The sequence below is a fragment of the Thalassophryne amazonica genome, chromosome 7, assembly GCF_902500255.1.
Source record: "Thalassophryne amazonica chromosome 7, fThaAma1.1, whole genome shotgun sequence".
NCBI classification, from domain to species: domain Eukaryota; kingdom Metazoa; phylum Chordata; class Actinopteri; order Batrachoidiformes; family Batrachoididae; genus Thalassophryne; species Thalassophryne amazonica.
In genome coordinates this window covers 48,828,456-48,845,628 of record NC_047109.1, presented here as the reverse complement: position 1 = coordinate 48,845,628, position 17,173 = coordinate 48,828,456, and the positions used below count along the sequence as shown (strand labels likewise).

Sequence of the window (17,173 nt, the reverse complement as noted above, 5' to 3'; positions counted from 1 at the left end):
GGGGCCCTAAGGAAAAACTTCCTCTAATGATTTGAGGAAGAAACCTCAAGCAGACCAGACTGATCACATCTGATAATAATCTGTCTGATGATGATGTTTTTTGATTAGTCATTTGATTCACTTAAAAATAAGTGTGCGTCCTTTCGCTTCAGGGGGTCGATACACAGTGCCATTTTTTTAATACACATACACGCTGTTTCACTTTAAATACCCAATAAGTCTGTTTTAGATCATCTAGCTCTCTATTTGAGAGCAGTGGTGCAGTTTAGTGCAAATTTCCATAACAATTGGTCATTTTTTGACTAAAGCACCAATTTTGGCACACATATTCTAAATTAAGTAATGTTTATTTTCAGATGTGGCGGCATCCTGGAGCAGACTTTTAATGACCTACAGTGGTCAATAAAGAATTACACAGGGGTCAAAATCGGAAAAAAGAATTGCAGAAAATTGAAAGATACACCACATTATTTGTCTGATCATAGAGATTCTTAAAAGGTATAGTTTGGACTATCTACGACTGAATGTTATGGATTTATGGTGTTAAAAACAGCAAAAGTGTGCATGAAGCAGGAATTGTATGCAAAGTGTGTAAAATCAATGCTGCCTCTAACACCTCGTACACCTGTTGTTACAACTATTTGTGCACACCAGCGGCTGAAAGACAGAGTGTGCGCTGTGAGACCCCATCAAACCCTCTCACTGTAGGTGTTGGCCAAATTCCAGGTGACACACATGCACATCTAACACAGTTCGCATGGCACTTAGAAAATGTGCGACCATTCTCACTGTTAACATGACAACAGTCAGCAGACAATCACTGTCGAGCTGGATGTGAAATTTGTCTAAGTGCCCCCACAAGTGTGGCTTTGCAAACAGGCACAGTGACACATTGGTGTGTGCGCTGAACTGACAGGGGTTGTGTCTGCCCACAGGAGTGTCTGTGGAGATCTGTGGTTCTGTATGTCATGGCTGAGAACAGGTACCGTGTTTGGACGGCCATGAACTAACAACTGCCCACTGTGATGTGCGTGTGTCTGCTTGCTGTCCTCACGTGGACATACATAAAACATATATCTCTGTTGCAAAGGGCTGCAGCAAGTGCACACATGCTGCACACATTGACAGGCTATGCCAGGTGATCCGGACTGTCAGATCATAACACGCAGTGGGCGATCTGAATGTTACACCACCCACGTGAGCTCTGTTCCACATGATGCGGTGTCTGTTCTGCGGCACCGTCCACAAGACACGCATGTCAGGCAGGACACATGCTTGAAGCCAGCTGGACATGCTGCCAGCAGATGTGGACATAAGAGCGCCCTGCTTGTCATTCATGTCATTTCATGACGGCACGTCTGTGACCATGGGTCATCTACAGAGGAACAGATGGATCAAAGTTGTATTGTCCGCTTGATAAGAGGGATTCAATAAAATGTGGTGTTTTTATATGGTGTGTGGTTTTATTTTGTTTTAAATACGTCTATGTACTTCTTGATATCAGGCATTTTCCTACATCTTTTACAAGACAGCGATGGTAGATCAGTGGTAAAGTTTCTGACTGGCAATCACAGCTTTTGGAAAGTGCAGAATCCCGTGGGTGGCATGTGTTTTTTATTTTTTCATTTTTCATAGTGTTGTATTCCACAGAGAAAGATGGTCTTCAACAACAAATGCTTTATTAACAAATCCTTAGCTATTTCTAAGAAAGGTTCAAATTACAAGTGATGGGGAAAAACATTGCCAGAGGCCTGCTTATCTGTAAACAGATGAATCATTCTAGGCTGTTCCACAACACACAGCAGCTACGCGATTTGGTTACACATGCTGCAGCTGCTCGCCCTGTGTTCCCGCATGCACAAAACTGCCACAGCATGTATTTTTTTTTTTTTTACAGTTTTTATTTATTTATTTTTAATTTTAGTTTTATTTATTTTTCTTCACAGCAGCTGTGCGATGTGTAACCCCATCGCTCAGCTGCTCACACTGTGTTCCCACGTGCACGAACCGTCACAACGGCGTTGTGCACTCCTGCAAGTCGGCTCAATGTTTTCGTGGTTCTCTCGTACGCTGCCGTGGCCCTAAGTTGTATTTATTTGTACTATGTGTGAATTGGCCCTTAATGTTGCTTCAATTTTGGTAAAACGTGATGCATATTATTGGTTGAGTTTATAGGGTTTCAGAAAGGAATACTTTGCACCATCTGTCAGGCTTAGTTATCATATTATGGGGTAACATATGTGACATGTCATAAAATCCAATGGACATCAACCTTGTTTGACCTTTCCTTTGCAGTCAACACAAACAAAACGATTCCATTTATTAATCCTTTTATTTCTACCAATTATTTGTGGCACTTTATTACCAAATTAGAGCAACTTTAACTTTTGACCTCTGTACAAACTGAAATTGACCTTTGTCGTCGTTTTTGATGTTTATACCCCATAACTCCATAACATTTAGTGAAAGATGGTCTAAACTATATCTGTTTGGAATCATTATGATTAAATAATATGGTATACCTTTCAATATGATTGGAACACTTTTAAATTTTGATCCCTTCATTGACCCCTGTAGGTCATTAGAGGTCAGCTCCAGGATGCCTCCACATCAGAAAATAAGTATTAGTTCGTTTAGAATATGTGTGCCGAATGTCATGCTTTGGTAAAAAAAATAAATAAATAAATAAATAAAAATAAATAAATAAATAATAATTTTAGGAGTCAATAAGAACAGAGAGAGAACTCTTTCTCTGCAGCTGCACACACACTCTGCAGGCCTCTGGTGCAGTAGTGGACCCACAGGGCCAAGGGGTGGGAAAAAGCCCTCCCCCCAACCCCTTAAATTTATACTTTTGTAGCCATTTTAAAGATTTTTTTCTGCATAATAATAGCAGTAATAACAATCAGCTTATAATACTCTGAAAAACAAGAATATTTAATAATTTATTATTATCGGCTTACTATTTCTAAATTTAAGAATAATGTAATTTTGCCTAAAACCCAGGAGCGTTATACACTAAATACTGTAAAAATGTAGTGTACTATTTTAAAAATGACTATATAAATTGAAGGTACATATAGAGAAGAAATCCTACTCAGAGAGATTTCATGTGATGTTACTATTCATAGCGGAGCCGCAGGGCACCATGACAGACCTCCGTGCTGTTCTTATAATGCAGACAGGTAGATAGTTAAGGTCGACCTGATTGAATAAGATTTTAGTGCTATATTATTATCTCCACCATTGAAGTTGGGTGGAGGTTATATTTTCACCCGTTTGTTTGTCTGTTTCCGAATAGCTTGGAACCCACAGTTTTTTTTATATATCCCTATGAATTCTTTTTACAGAGGATTCATATCTGGTATATATGGATTCTATAACTGGTTCCGTTTTCTAGGTCAGAGGCCAAAGTCAGGAAAAAAAATCTTGAAAAATTGGAAAAATTTCCATCCTCTAACATTGAACAAATTTTCAAAAATTCATAACTCAGTCAAAAAAGAATTTCTTTCATATTTAAGAGTGGTATGTAGGATGGTGTCCTTTATCGACCAACCTAGTTTGATCTGGATCTGATCCAGATTACAGATTGTGTGCCCATTTAAATTTAACATTGAAAACCCCATTTAATGTATATTTTACATTAAATCTAAATCAAATGTGCCCCAATCACTCTCATATTTGAAAGTGAGGTGCAGACTGGCACTCACTATCGTCTGGCAAAGTTTGATCCTGATCTCATCTGGATTGTGGATTTTGATTCTAAAGTTCTGTGAAAATTATCTGAAAAATAATTTAGAAACCAAAAAAGATGGAAAAAAAAAAAAACCCTGACAACACCACAAAAAAATCTTTGATTCAAGTGCATGAACTAAATACATATTCCTGGCATTTGATCACATCTAATTTAGCTGATGAAAAGTCACTTCTAACAGGACTTTGACTTTCAGAATTTTTTCCAAGGTAAAAAATTGTGGAATTCAAAACTAGTGTTGGTGGAGGTTTGCACTCTATGAGCGCAGTGCTCTAGTAGTTTTATGTTGTCTTGTTTGCACATTCTGCTTCAATAAGGCCCATTGTTACAAATACAAGTACAAAGTATTCACTGACCGGAACATGATTTTCATGTATGTTGTTGAAAAAAAAAAAGGAATAAATATTTGCTGTCACTGGAACTGACTTTGAATTAAATCCACCCTTTGATTTTGCATTCTGTTTTTATGTTATATTGCACTGTTTAGTATTGTTTGAATGGAGCACTTTATTATTTATATTTTGGGAGTTGTAAGGACTTTCTATATAAATGTCTGCACAAAATCTAAACAGGAACTCCGCTTTTATTTATGTTATTTATTAATATTATTGTTTGTATTGTTGTTTATTTTAGTGTGTATTTGTTTGTGTGTTTGATCAACAATTAAACCTTTAAAGTTTGCCACACCGCTGTTGTCCAGTAATGTTTGGGTGGTGTGTAAAGGGGTTGGTTGGGGTGGGGTGGGGGGCATAATCTTGCCTAGGGTACCAAAATGGCTAGAGCTGGTGTTGCCGATCGAACAGTCCACCCTAAAAATTGGTCCGCCCTGCCTTCACTGTGCATGCGTCTGAGTCTGACTCTCTACACCCAAAGTGATCAAAGGAAATAATGTGATTATTAACCATCAGATGACAAACTAAAATCTCTTAAATCATTCTAAAGTCAGTTTTATGCAGAATTGAGGCCATTTGTAGGTGCAGCAGCACATTTGAGTCAGACGTGCTGCTGTGGCGCTCTGATCGGTTCCCCCATCTTTTATTATGAAATAATGCTGAATTCATGTAGAAATGATTATTGTAAAAAAGCTTCAAATATCTCTCGCTGAGATAGATGTCAACTGGAGTGACCTTTTAAGCAGAAACGAGGTGATAATCGTGAATCGCTGTTGATGCTCCGAAATGACACATGCTCAGTGAGGGCAGGGTCGACCGATCTTTAGGGGCAACCGTTTGGTTGACGACACCGGCTCTGCTTGTATTTAGTGGTTGGTGGTGGCTTTTATGCAGTAAATATATCTGACTGGTCTTGACTTAAGTTGTAGACCTTGGTGTTGCTTCAGTAAATGTGCTGGGTCACAAACTCATGACGTCAGGGGCTGGTCTCTTCAAAATCACTTTGCTTTGTGTTTACGAGGTCTGTCCATAAAGTATTGTACCTTTTTGTTTTATTTTGTTTTTATAAACTATATGGATTTGATTCATATGTTTTCACGTCAGACAAGCTTGAACCCTTGTGTGCATGCGTGAGTTTTTCCACGCCTGTCGGTGACATCATTCGCCTGTGAGCATGCCTTGTGGAAGGAGTGGTCCCGCCCCGTCGTCGGATTTTCATTGTCTGGAAATGGCGGAATGATTTGGGGTTTTTTCCATCAGAATTTTTTCAGAAGCTGTTAGAGACTGGCACCTGGAAACTATTCGAAAAATTTATCTGGCTTTCGGTGAAAATTTTACGGGCTTCACAGAGAATAAGGTCAGTTAGTACAGCTTTAAGGACCCCTTTAAGGATGCTCAGCGTGCCGCGCTCCGAGCTGCGACGACACGGCACAAGCCACTGGACCATTTCTGAGCTGATGGCTCTGTGGATACGAGACTGTCGTGTGCTCTTTCTCTGGTTATTATAAGAGCTGGACATCAGCCATTTTCTGGCAGATTTCACTTTTAACAAGAGATTTTGTTATGGAAAGCCGCGTGGAGGCTTCGCGCGTCACGACCGATTCACTTTGGAAGTGAGACAAAGGAACACCTCCGTTTCGGCGTGTCAGAGGACAAGTTTGGACATGTCTATCTCGGCTTTCAATGCCTACCAGTCCAGTAAGTATCAGTGAAATTGTGGCGAGCTGGACATGTCTCGCTTCCAAAGCGAATCGGTCATGACGCGCGAAGCCTCTAATGCCTCATATATACATGTCTCTCATATATTATGTAAAAGCTAGTGAGAAAGAAACACTTCTAAAACAGAAAACACTGTTTTTGGAACATAATAACACCTCTGAACTTATTTTGCAGATGTTAGCATGATGACGTCACAGGTTGGTAGCTAGCTGCAAAACTCTGTTTCGTTTACGTGTAAATATATCTTCTTTTCATATATTATGTAAAAGATAGCGAGAAATAAACACTTCTAAAACTGAAAATGCTGTTTTTGTAACCTGATAACACCTCTGGAAGGATTTACAAAACATTTAGCAGACGTTAGCATGGTAACATCACAGGCTGGTAGCGATCTGCAAACTCTGTTTTGTTTGTGTGTAATTATAACCACTTTGTCATATATTCTGTAAAAACTAGTGAGAAATAAACACTTCTAATGCTGTTTTTGCAGCCCAATAACACATCTGAAGTGATTTATAAGACATTTAGTGGATGTTATTTAACTTCCTATGGAGTTAAATTTGACTCTTTAATACCTGCAAATGCACAAAGGGTGATCTACAAATATTCCTTGACTTGCACAACTTCTGCTCTTGTCAAAAGCTCATGTAAATGTACATGCAAAGCCTCCTGCAGATGCCGTTAAAACATAAATATTGTTTTTGATCGAATGATTGATAGAGGGGCTTTATTGAACAAGTAAAAATTGTACATAAGACAATAGGATCTTAATAATTAATTAATTAAACAACTGCAAAGAGCACAATGCTCATACGACCGAGGGTATTTTGCATTGCGTTTATATATAATATATATTTATTTATTTTTTACTGTGGTCAGTACTCAAGGACATGTTTGTTTACAAATATACTGATAATTTAAAGGGCAGGGGTCGGTTGACCAGTCCTCGTTTTGTCTTTCCACACACAGGCTTACCCCAGGGTTCTGTAAGTTACAGCTGAGTATACTGACAAGGATACAGAAAGGGAAGAAAGCGTCTCCTACTCTTGCTTCATGAATGTTTGAGATGGTATATTAAGGCATTACCCTAATTGCTTTTTTATGATATTCACTTCTATGGCTTCTGAATATGAACAAAAATGATTTCATATATGTCTCATGACAGACTGAGGGAAAAGGATACTCTGCATGGCCATGTGGTCGCTTAGTTTCCAGGAAACCTTTTTTTTTTTTTTTTTTTTTTTTAACACAATCACATTGCTTATACTGTCTTTTAACAGTACAGTTCTTCTACAGTACCTTTGACAAAACTGCTGTTGTCTGTGGGAGAAAAGGCCACGCTGGAAAATTGCTGTGGGGATCAATAAGGCAATCTTCTTTCAGGTCAGTGAGTGGCATTTAAGTTATTTACTGAGGGGGAGGGAGAACTGTCCAGGACAGTCAGTGGTGGAGTGTGCATTTTGGACATATACAACCCCTGGCAAAAATTATGGAATCACCGGCCTCAGAGGATGTTCAGTTTAATTTTGTAGAAAAAAAGCAGATCACAGACATGACACAAAACTAAAGTCATTTCAAATGGCAACTTTCTGGCTTTAAGAAACACTATAAGAAATCAAGAAAAAAAGATTGTGGCAGTCAGTAACGGTTACTTTTTTAGACCAAGCAGAGGAAAAAAATATGGAATCACTCAATTCTGAGGAAAAAATTATGGAATCACCCTGTAAATTGTCATCCCCCAAATTAACACCTGCATCAAATCAGATCTGCTCGTTAGTCTGCATCTAAAAAGGAGTGAACACACCTTGGAGAGCTGTTGCACCAAGTGGACTGACATGAATCATGGCTCCAACACAAGAGATGTCAATTGAAACAAAGGAGAGGAATATCAAACTCTTAAAAGAGAGTAAATCATCACGCAGTGTTGCAAAAGATGTTGGTTGTTCAGTCAGCTGTGTCTAAACTCTGGACCAAATACAAACAACATGGGAAGGTTGTTAAAGGCAAACATACTGGTAGACCAAGGAAGACATCAAAGCGTCAAGACAGAAAACTTAAAGCAATATGTCTCAAAAATCAAAAAATGTACAACAAAACAAATGAGGAACGAATGGGAGGAGACTGGAGTCAACGTCTGTGTCCGAACTGTAAGAAACCGCCTAAAGGAAATGGGATTTACATACAGAAAAGCTAAACGAAAGGCATCATTAACACCTAAACAGAAAAAAACAAGGTTACAATGGGCTAAGGAAAAGCAATTGTGGACTGTGGATGACTGGATGAAAGTCATATTCAGTGATGAATCTCGAATCTGCATTGGGCAAGGTGATGATGCTGGAACTTTTGTTTGGTGCCGTTCCAATGAGATTTATAAAGATGACTGCCTGAAAAGAACATGTAAATTTCCACAGTCATTGATGATATGGGGCTGCATGTCAGGTAAAGGCACTGGGGAGATGGCTGTCATTACATCATCAATAAATGCCCAAGTTTATGTTGATATTTTGGACAATTGAAAGGATGTTTGGGGATGATGAAATCATTTTTCAAGATGATAATGCATCTTGCCATAGAGCAAAAACTGCAAAAACATTCCTTGCAAAAAGACACATAGGGTCAATGTCAATGAGCAGATCTGATTTGATGCAGGTGTTAATTTGGGGGATGAAAATTTACAGGGTGATTCCATAATTTTTTCCTCAGAATTGAGTGATTCCATATTTTTTTCCTCTGCTTGGTCTAAAAAAGTAATAGTTACTGACTGCCACAATCTTTTTTTTTTTTTTTCTTGATTTCTTATAGTGTTTCTTAAAGCCAGAAAGTTGCCATTTGAAATGACTTTAGTTTTGTGTCATGTCTGTGATCTGCTTTTTTTCTACAAAATTAAACAACTGAATGAACATCCTCTGAGGCCGGTGATTCCATAATTTTTGCCAGGGGTTGTAGCTTTGCTTACCTAATGTCTCACTGAACGCTGTGATTGTGACAAACAGCTTTTGCAATGCCCTATAACAGTCAGGACATGCCCGCCATGCTTGAGTAACAAGACTACATTTTCTAAGAGTCATCATCAACATCAACATCATCGTCATCATTTTATTTATATAGTGGGTTCAAACAAATGTTACAAAGCACTTGACAGCATCCATAAAACTGGCAACAGCGCACAACAAAAGTACAATTTAAAAGCACTGTCATAAAAAAATACATAAAACATCATAGTAAGAACATAAAAATGAAAATTCAACCCACTTCATCAGTAATAAGATGTCTGGCCAAAATAAAATGGCCACAAAATAAATAAAAAAAAAAAAGAATAAAATCATAACTGAAGACACAAAATCAACAGTTTTGCACCACAATTATACTCATCCATCAGTTTTTGAACAGAGACAATTTTCCTAATTTTGCTGCAGTACATCAATAAACAAAGATGTGCTTATAATTAACTTTTTTTTAATTCTAGGGATTTAACAAAAATGTTGCATTAACCACTTATATACACAGTGCCTCAATTTTGAAGCTCATAAGTAATTGGACAGCAGATCTAAGGTGGATACATGTTGATTTGACACAAGTTTTACATCGGATACCTTTCCTGATTCAACTCCACCTTCCATGGAAAATTAGCAGGGCTTGGAAACAAGCAAAATCCAGCTTTTGATGTTTTGCAGTTTACCTGAACTGACCTTAAACTGGGGTTGAATGCAGATAAGTCAAAGTTTATACTTTTCTCACACCGCAAAAAGAAATCACCCAATCCTCCTCAGATTTCAGCTGTTCAGGGGGTTGATATTGAAATGGTCACATCTTATGAGTACTTAGCATTCATACTTGATCAGAACTTCACTGTTAAACCGAACACTTCATTTTAATACAATAATTAAGTTAATGTAACTCAAACGTTGAAAAAAGTTATAGTCACTCATTTCCATTAATTAACAACTCATTTCCTTTAAGTGGATTTAAAGTTTTGGGGCATTTAAGTGTTGGTAATGTATTTCCAGTGCATTCTATTCACTCATTTTAATTGAGTTTATGTAACGGAGGCCAGCAGGTGTCGTTGTGTATATGTAGTTGGTAAACTTCACTCCCAACAGCTCAAAGGAATTCGCTGGTCACAACGCCAGAGCTCTGGGTTTTAACCTTCTGGTTAGAGAGTCCGACTTCCATGCCAGAGATCGTGAGTTCGCATCCCGAGGGGAGCGTATGGGCAGAGACATAAGAACACAATGCAGAGTCAACAAGTACACCAAAGAATTCATCAAAAAATCTAATCCAAAATGTAATGCAATTTTTTTTTTAGTCAGAAATGTATTTGTCAAATTTTTATTGAAAAACAGAAACCAGATTTACACAAGTTTAATTAACTAGAAATTAAGTTACTAAAACTTTAACAATTAATTTTTTGAAAATTATTTTATTTAAGTTGGCAAACTCAAATAGTTTAAGGCAATCAGTTTCCTCAAATGGTTTGAGTTCAACTAAGTAATTGAGTTTTACAGTGTTGTCATTCCAGTTGCACATTGAAAATCTTGTCTCAAAGTTGAAACTTAAATTAGGTTTCTTCTTTAGAAACAAATCCTGTTTTTCTCTGAAGGCATGGAAACACCTGATCTCTGCAACATTTCTTCCTTTGTTGGACTATGCTGGCACATTCTTATAAATGCATCTAATCAAAGCTGTTAGAAATTGGATGCTGTGTTTTATTACTCTTCTTGGAAATTGTGTATATCATTGTGCTTTGTCTGCTGCCACTACTTTGCCTGCTCTGTATGCTCACAGATTTACTCTTTGGATGACTTTTCTCAACAAATCTCTCCTTGCTTTGATGCCTTTATATCAGTGTTCATGCATGGTTCAGAAACTAAATCTTCGTGGTTTGCACTCACGCGATATTGTTCAGATGTTAGTCCCCAAAGTCAGAACTAAACTTGGCAAAAGCCTTTAAATAGAATCAGAAGAAGAATCAAATTTATTGCCAAGTAAGTTCATACAGGAATTTGATGTGGTGGCATTGGTGCATCAACAGCAATAAAACAAAAAGGAAAAAAAAAATCTGTAAGAATTAAGGGAGTCATACAGACAAATGGGCAAAACTATGTTCACTTTCAAATAAATATAACATAGTGGAATGGGGCTGTGCAAGGACATGCAGATGTACCGTACCTTTTAGTGCAGGGATGATCAATCTGTACTTTGTGGGAGTGGGGGGGGGGGGGGGGGTTAGGCAGGGTAAATGAGGGCCTCTGGCATTACTTATAAGTCTAGTCAGTTTTTGTGTCTTGAGGTTTTAGTTCTGATGGATCTCAGCCATCTGCCAGAGGGGGAGGTGACAAAACGTTTGTGTCCTGGGTGAGAGGGATCGGCCACAATCTTCCTTGCTCGCCTCAGAACCCTGGAGGTGTACAGGTCCTGTAGGGATGGCAGATTGCAGTTGATCACCTTCTCTGCTGCATGAATGATCCTGTCCTTAGCAGTGGCAGCAGTATACCAGACGGTGATGGAGGAGGAGATGATGGACTCAATGATGACAGTGTAGAAGTTCACGATTATTGTTTTTGGCAGGTTGAACTTCCTTAGCTACCTCAAGATTATGTTGCTACTTCTTCTGGAACAATATACAGAAGGAGCTGAAATTGTCAGAGTTGATCTTGATGGGGAAATTTTAATCAATTTTTAAAAAATCGAGATGACACCTTTGGGCGGTGTAAAAGTTTTTAGACTTTTATTTCTTGATTTTAAATTTTGATTTTATTGTATATCAATTGGATATTTGTGTTTTGTTCTTGTATGGTGTTTGATGCTATGAGTCTGTTTTATATTGTAACTACTGTAATGCTGCTTTCTTGCTCAGGTCTCTTTTGAAAAAGAGATTTTAATCTCAACAAGACTTACTTGGTTAAATAAAGGATATGATATGATGACAAGCGCAATTAGCCACTACCACCTTTGCTTGGACTAACTAAGGCCAGTTTTCTTTATGTAGTCAGGAGATGCATGAACTCTCTGAATATGTCTTGGACTTCATTTGCACCAATCATTAAGAAATAGAAATAGCAGGTTACTTTATAGTAAATCTGTCTTGAATAGATAGTTTTAAAAAGCTGAGTGATGGAGCAAAGTGGAAAAGAGAGTGAGAGAAGCCACCAAGAAACCCAGACAAATCTGAAGGAGTTATAGGCTTCTGTGCATGAGATAGCAAGGAACTACGGAGCCCTGGAAGTGTCATCGCAAAATGTTTTGCATGTGGAGAGTGTGTGCACATTTTATGATATTGTGTGCACGTTTTAAGCATTGTTTGAGTAAAACAAGGACACTATCTACTTAAACGTGGCCACAATTTGTAAATCGTGCACTCAATGTTGTCTTGACACATAAATGTTGGCTATTAGCCAACAAACCAGCAGACAGTGTAATTCATTTCCCCATTAGAAATGGATCTGGTCAGAGTGTATCATCATGGTTTGGGCACACAAGGACATACAGTGAACTCCAGTTGCCCAGCATGGCATCATCTGGAGTGTAAGCACATTAAAAAGGATGCTGAGGGGGAAGCGTCTCCCTGTCGTGAGGGTGACAGTTTAGGTCATATTATGGAGTTCATTTTGAATGAAAGGAAAACGTGTGCATGTTTTATTAATTCGAGGGCTCAATTAAAGGAGAACATGCGCACAAATTATCATGGCCAGGAAAACGTGCGCACGTTTTATTAATTTGAGAGCACATTTGATTAATTTGTGTGGTCAGTTAAAGGAAAACGTGCGCACAAATTATCATGGCCAGAAAAAATATCACTTTACGTGACCTCTCCCGGGTTCCGTAAAGGAACTGCAGCGGCAGCCAGTTTTTTTTTTTTCACGGGCGCGCGTGAACTAATCGTCCGTGAAGATAATTTTATTAACTACACAGATATATAGTAAAACAAATGGTGGCTGGTTTATAACACAATGTTGACAGAGTTTGACGGGGAGAGAGAGAGAGAGAGAAACCGCAGCCAGCCAGTTTTTTTTCTTTTCTTTGTTTAAACAACAAATAGAGCACAGCAACTCGCTCCGTGTGTGAGAGTCATAAAATGCAGGGAAGATGAAGACAACACACTGGAAATTGTTTTTCCTTATTTATTCCTTTATTGGTTCATTTTACTGGTGCTTATAGTTGATAAAACTTGGATAAAGTTACTTGTGCAAGTGCAGTATAAAATTACGTGCACTGCTTGAATAATACGTGCACAAACTAGCACATGCACGTACTATTTTGAGCCCTGCATGTATTGTTTTGAAGATAATGTAACTCAAAATCAGCTTTGCTTGTCAGTTTCTTTCATTTCCAAAGCGTAGGTCTGGTGACCAAAAAACCACCACTGCTGCTTGTTTGCATGAAAAATAGCATGCACTCAACCTACAACTTTGTATTTCTATATATGTGATGTATTACCTCTAAGACAAAACTGAGCCTTATTAAGATGAACAATGGTAGTATTTTGCATCTCTTTTACATTTCAATGGGGTATATTTCAATAAGCTTCTTCATTTTTAGAATTCTTTTGATTGAAATGTTGGCTTAACTGGGTTAAGTAATTACTCAGAAGGAACTGTATACAACTGTATACAAACTGATTATGTTAAATTCAGAATAACTTTATTTTTAGGGAAGTGTTGATAAAACTGCTTCAAGTAAAACTAGCTTTTCAGGCTGTACTATTCCGTTGTGCATGTCAAGTGTAATATTGTGTTCAGCAGTAGAAACCGAGCTGGTTTAGGCAGTGGGACATATTGACAACGCAAATTCACTTTATCATTGAAGACACACAATATTGCTATTTTTATTTCTCCATGGATTAGAGGAAGAATGTTATGGCATAAGCAATCCAGGGGGTAATGTTTATGGGGATGGGGATGGGGTTGACACTGCAGAAATGTCTGCATGAGGAAATCAAAGTCAAGGTATTTCTAATGAGCAAATGCAGTGTTGGCTTATACTCTCATCCACCTCTCTCTGACTGTAGAAGAACAGAAATCCCCCAGGAAGTGTGTGATCGAAAGATTCACACACTGTTCCTGTATTTACAGAAACTCAAGACTGGGTTGTTTTCAGTCTTAACTGTGCTGCAGGGTTGGCTGTCTACGTCACTGATTTGTATGATTAAACCAAAAGGTCTGAATTTGGACTCAACAACTCTGTCATGCAAATGAAATGTAAATTTTTCTTTCAACACCTTCTGCTTTAAAATACAGCTGTTCATCATTCAAATCCCCTTTATATTGCCAGAGCAGGTAACTAAGAAGGATATGAAGTTGGAGACTAGGTTATATTCTGTCACACTACCTCACTTTGCCTTTGACTAAGACGTTTCTTTGGCTTTGGCCAGGGAAGTAATCTGTGATGGACTTGAGTCCCATCTGGTAGACTCTAACCCACTTCAGAGCCTGGTGAAAAGCACTGGCACAAATATAGGACTTACATTTTGTGGTTCAAAGTAGAGTTGGTTCATTGTTCTGATATCTTCTATACAGCCAAAGCAGGTAGATCAGTTGGATAAGGCGATAAGGCGTTGGGGTATGAATCTCTAGACCTAGGTTTGATTCCTGATCACGCATCCTGTCTGTGGCGTTGGACAAGACACTTCATTGACATTATCCCAGTTCAAGCAACTGTAAAAAGGAACTTGACTGTAGAAGTAACCTGGGATGGACTGATATCCCATCCATCTGGACTCTCGGGATAATGGGCTTTATTTCATTCTTTCACACTATGTTGATCGATGAACACAGACACGGTGGAAATAATGAGGAGCAGCCGTTGACTGACACCTTCCTGTGCGAACACAGTACAGCCTATTATGATTGTTCCACTTCTTAATCTCAGTTTCATTAACAAACTCACTATCATGTCCACACTGAAATATGTGCAGTGTTTTACAAAATAATCATGAGACCATTTAAGCAAATAGATGATCTTTGAGGTGATTATGCTCGATAAATTTTTGTAGTGCATTACAATGCCACTTTAAATATGGCTTAATATAAAGTGTACTTTGACCTTGCCAAACGCGTTTTGAATGTACTTTGATGTGCAGTGTCATAATGGTACCACGCCACAGTAATCACAGTAATTGCTTAGCCTGCCAAGTGTCACAGTGTATTTCCCCCCAGAGCCGGTAACTGGCAGCTCAGGTGAAGCTCACCTCAGAGAGTTCAAGCACGTTATCTCACTGCAGAGATCAGGGCAAGGCCAGGGTAACCATCAGCCAGAAAAAAATGGGGTGCTCCTAAACTGTTTGTGTACATTGGATATACTTTCTAAATACTGCAGCAGCAGTGATGAATTTGGCTATTTACTTGTAGAAGGACACAGCTAGAGTGATGCTGACGTAGAAGAAAAATATGATAGGGGGGAATAACATGAACACATATATTCAGTCCAGTAATATGAAGAGTTTAGTTTGCTATGAAGAGTCCACCATGGTCTACGTGCTGGCATTGGTAAGTTGTTCATTCCTAATAACAATGCAACATACATGCAATATAGTTAAGGTCACTATCAGGTCAAAACTGCTCAACCATCTCCTAGCGCTTGTTCTGGGGTGGGTCATGGTGAAAAACAAGCAAAACAAGGTTAGTCCCTCTGCCCACCATATCCTCCAGCTCCTCTAAGAAGATCTCAAAGGGTTCCCAGGCCAAAGGGGATAAAGAGTCCTATTTTCCACCCACTGTAAAGCAGTGCACAGTGTCATTGCTCATCTCCAAGAGAAGAAGTTGTCATTTTCACACTCAGGGCCTACATTCTTTAAATAGCAAGCACTCATCTGTGAGGCCGTGGGCATGTTGCTCTTAAAATGTGGTGATTTCAGGTGCAGTGCTGTTGGATTGTGATTATGAGGCAGCAGAAAGTGACTGTACCACAACCCCAATTCCAATGAAGTTGGGATGTTGTGTAGAATGTAAATAAAAACAGAATACAATGATTTGCAAATCCTCTTCAACCTGTATTCAACTGAATAAACCACAAAGACAAGATATTTAATGTTCAAACTGATAAACCTTTATTGTTTTTGTGTAAATATTTGCTCATTTTGAAATGGATGCCTGCAACATGTTTCAGAAAAGTTGGGATGGGGCAACAAAAGACTGAGAAAGTTGATGAATGCTCAAAGAACACCTAATTGGAAACAGGTGAGTGTCATGATTGGGTATAAAAGGAGCATCTCCAAAAGGCTCAGCTGTTCATAAGCAAAGCTGGGGCAAGGATCACCACTTTGTGAACAACTGCATGAAAAAATAGTCCAACAGTGTAAGAACGTTTCTCAGCATTCAATTGCAAGAAATTTAGGGATTCCACCATCTACAGTCCATAATATAATCAGAAGACTCAGATAATCTGGAAAATGTTCTACACGTAAGCGGCAAAGACGAAAACCAACATTGAATGCCTGTGACCTTCGATCCCTCAGGCGGCACTGCATTAAAAACCGACATCATTGTGTAAAGGATCTTAGCGCGTGGGCTCAGGAACACTTCAGAAAACCATTGTCAGTTAACACAGTTTGTGGCTACATCTACAGGTGCAAGTTAAAACTCTACCATGCAAAGCGAAAACCATACATCAACAACATCCAGAAACACTGCCGCCACCTTCTCTGAGCCTGAGCTCATTTGAAATGGACAGACGCAAAGTGGAAAAGTGTGCTGTGGTCTGATTAGTCCACATTTCAAATTGTTTTTGGAAATCATGGACGTTGTGTCCTCCGGACAAAAGAGGAAAAAGACCATCCAGATTGTTACCAGCGCAAAGTTCAAAAGCCAACATCTGTGATGGTATGTGGATGTGTTAGTGCCCATGGCATGGGCAACTTACACATCTGTGATGGCCCCATCAATGCTGAAAGGTACATCCAGGTGTTGGAGCAACACATGCTGCCATTCAAGCAACGTCTTTTTCAAGGACGTCCCTGCTTATTTCAGCAAGACAATGCCAAGCCACATTCTGCACGTGTTACAACAGCGTGGCTTCATAGTAAAAGAGTGTGGGTACTAGACTGGCCTGCCTGCAGTCCAGACCTGTCGCCCATTGAAAATGTATGGCACATTATGAAGCGCAAAATATGACAACAGAGACCCGGGACTGTTGAACAACTGAAGTTGTACATCAAGCAAGAATGGGAAAATTCCAGCTACAAAGCTTCAACAATTAGTGTCCTCAGTTCCCAAATGCTTACTGAGTGTTAGAAGGAAAGGTGATGTAACACAATGGTAAACAAACCACTGTCCCAGCTTTTTTAAAACGTGTTACAGGCATCCATTTCAAA

The 17,173-nt window shown here is 38.8% G+C and overlaps 1 protein-coding gene across 2 annotated transcripts in view; it reads left to right on the top strand.

Moving 5' to 3' along the window:
* The window catches only part of LOC117513878 (mannosyl-oligosaccharide 1,2-alpha-mannosidase IA), an 827,748-nt gene that overhangs the window by 109,404 nt on the left and 701,171 nt on the right, over nt 1-17,173 (top strand). The gene's annotated exons all lie outside the window — the stretch shown is intronic.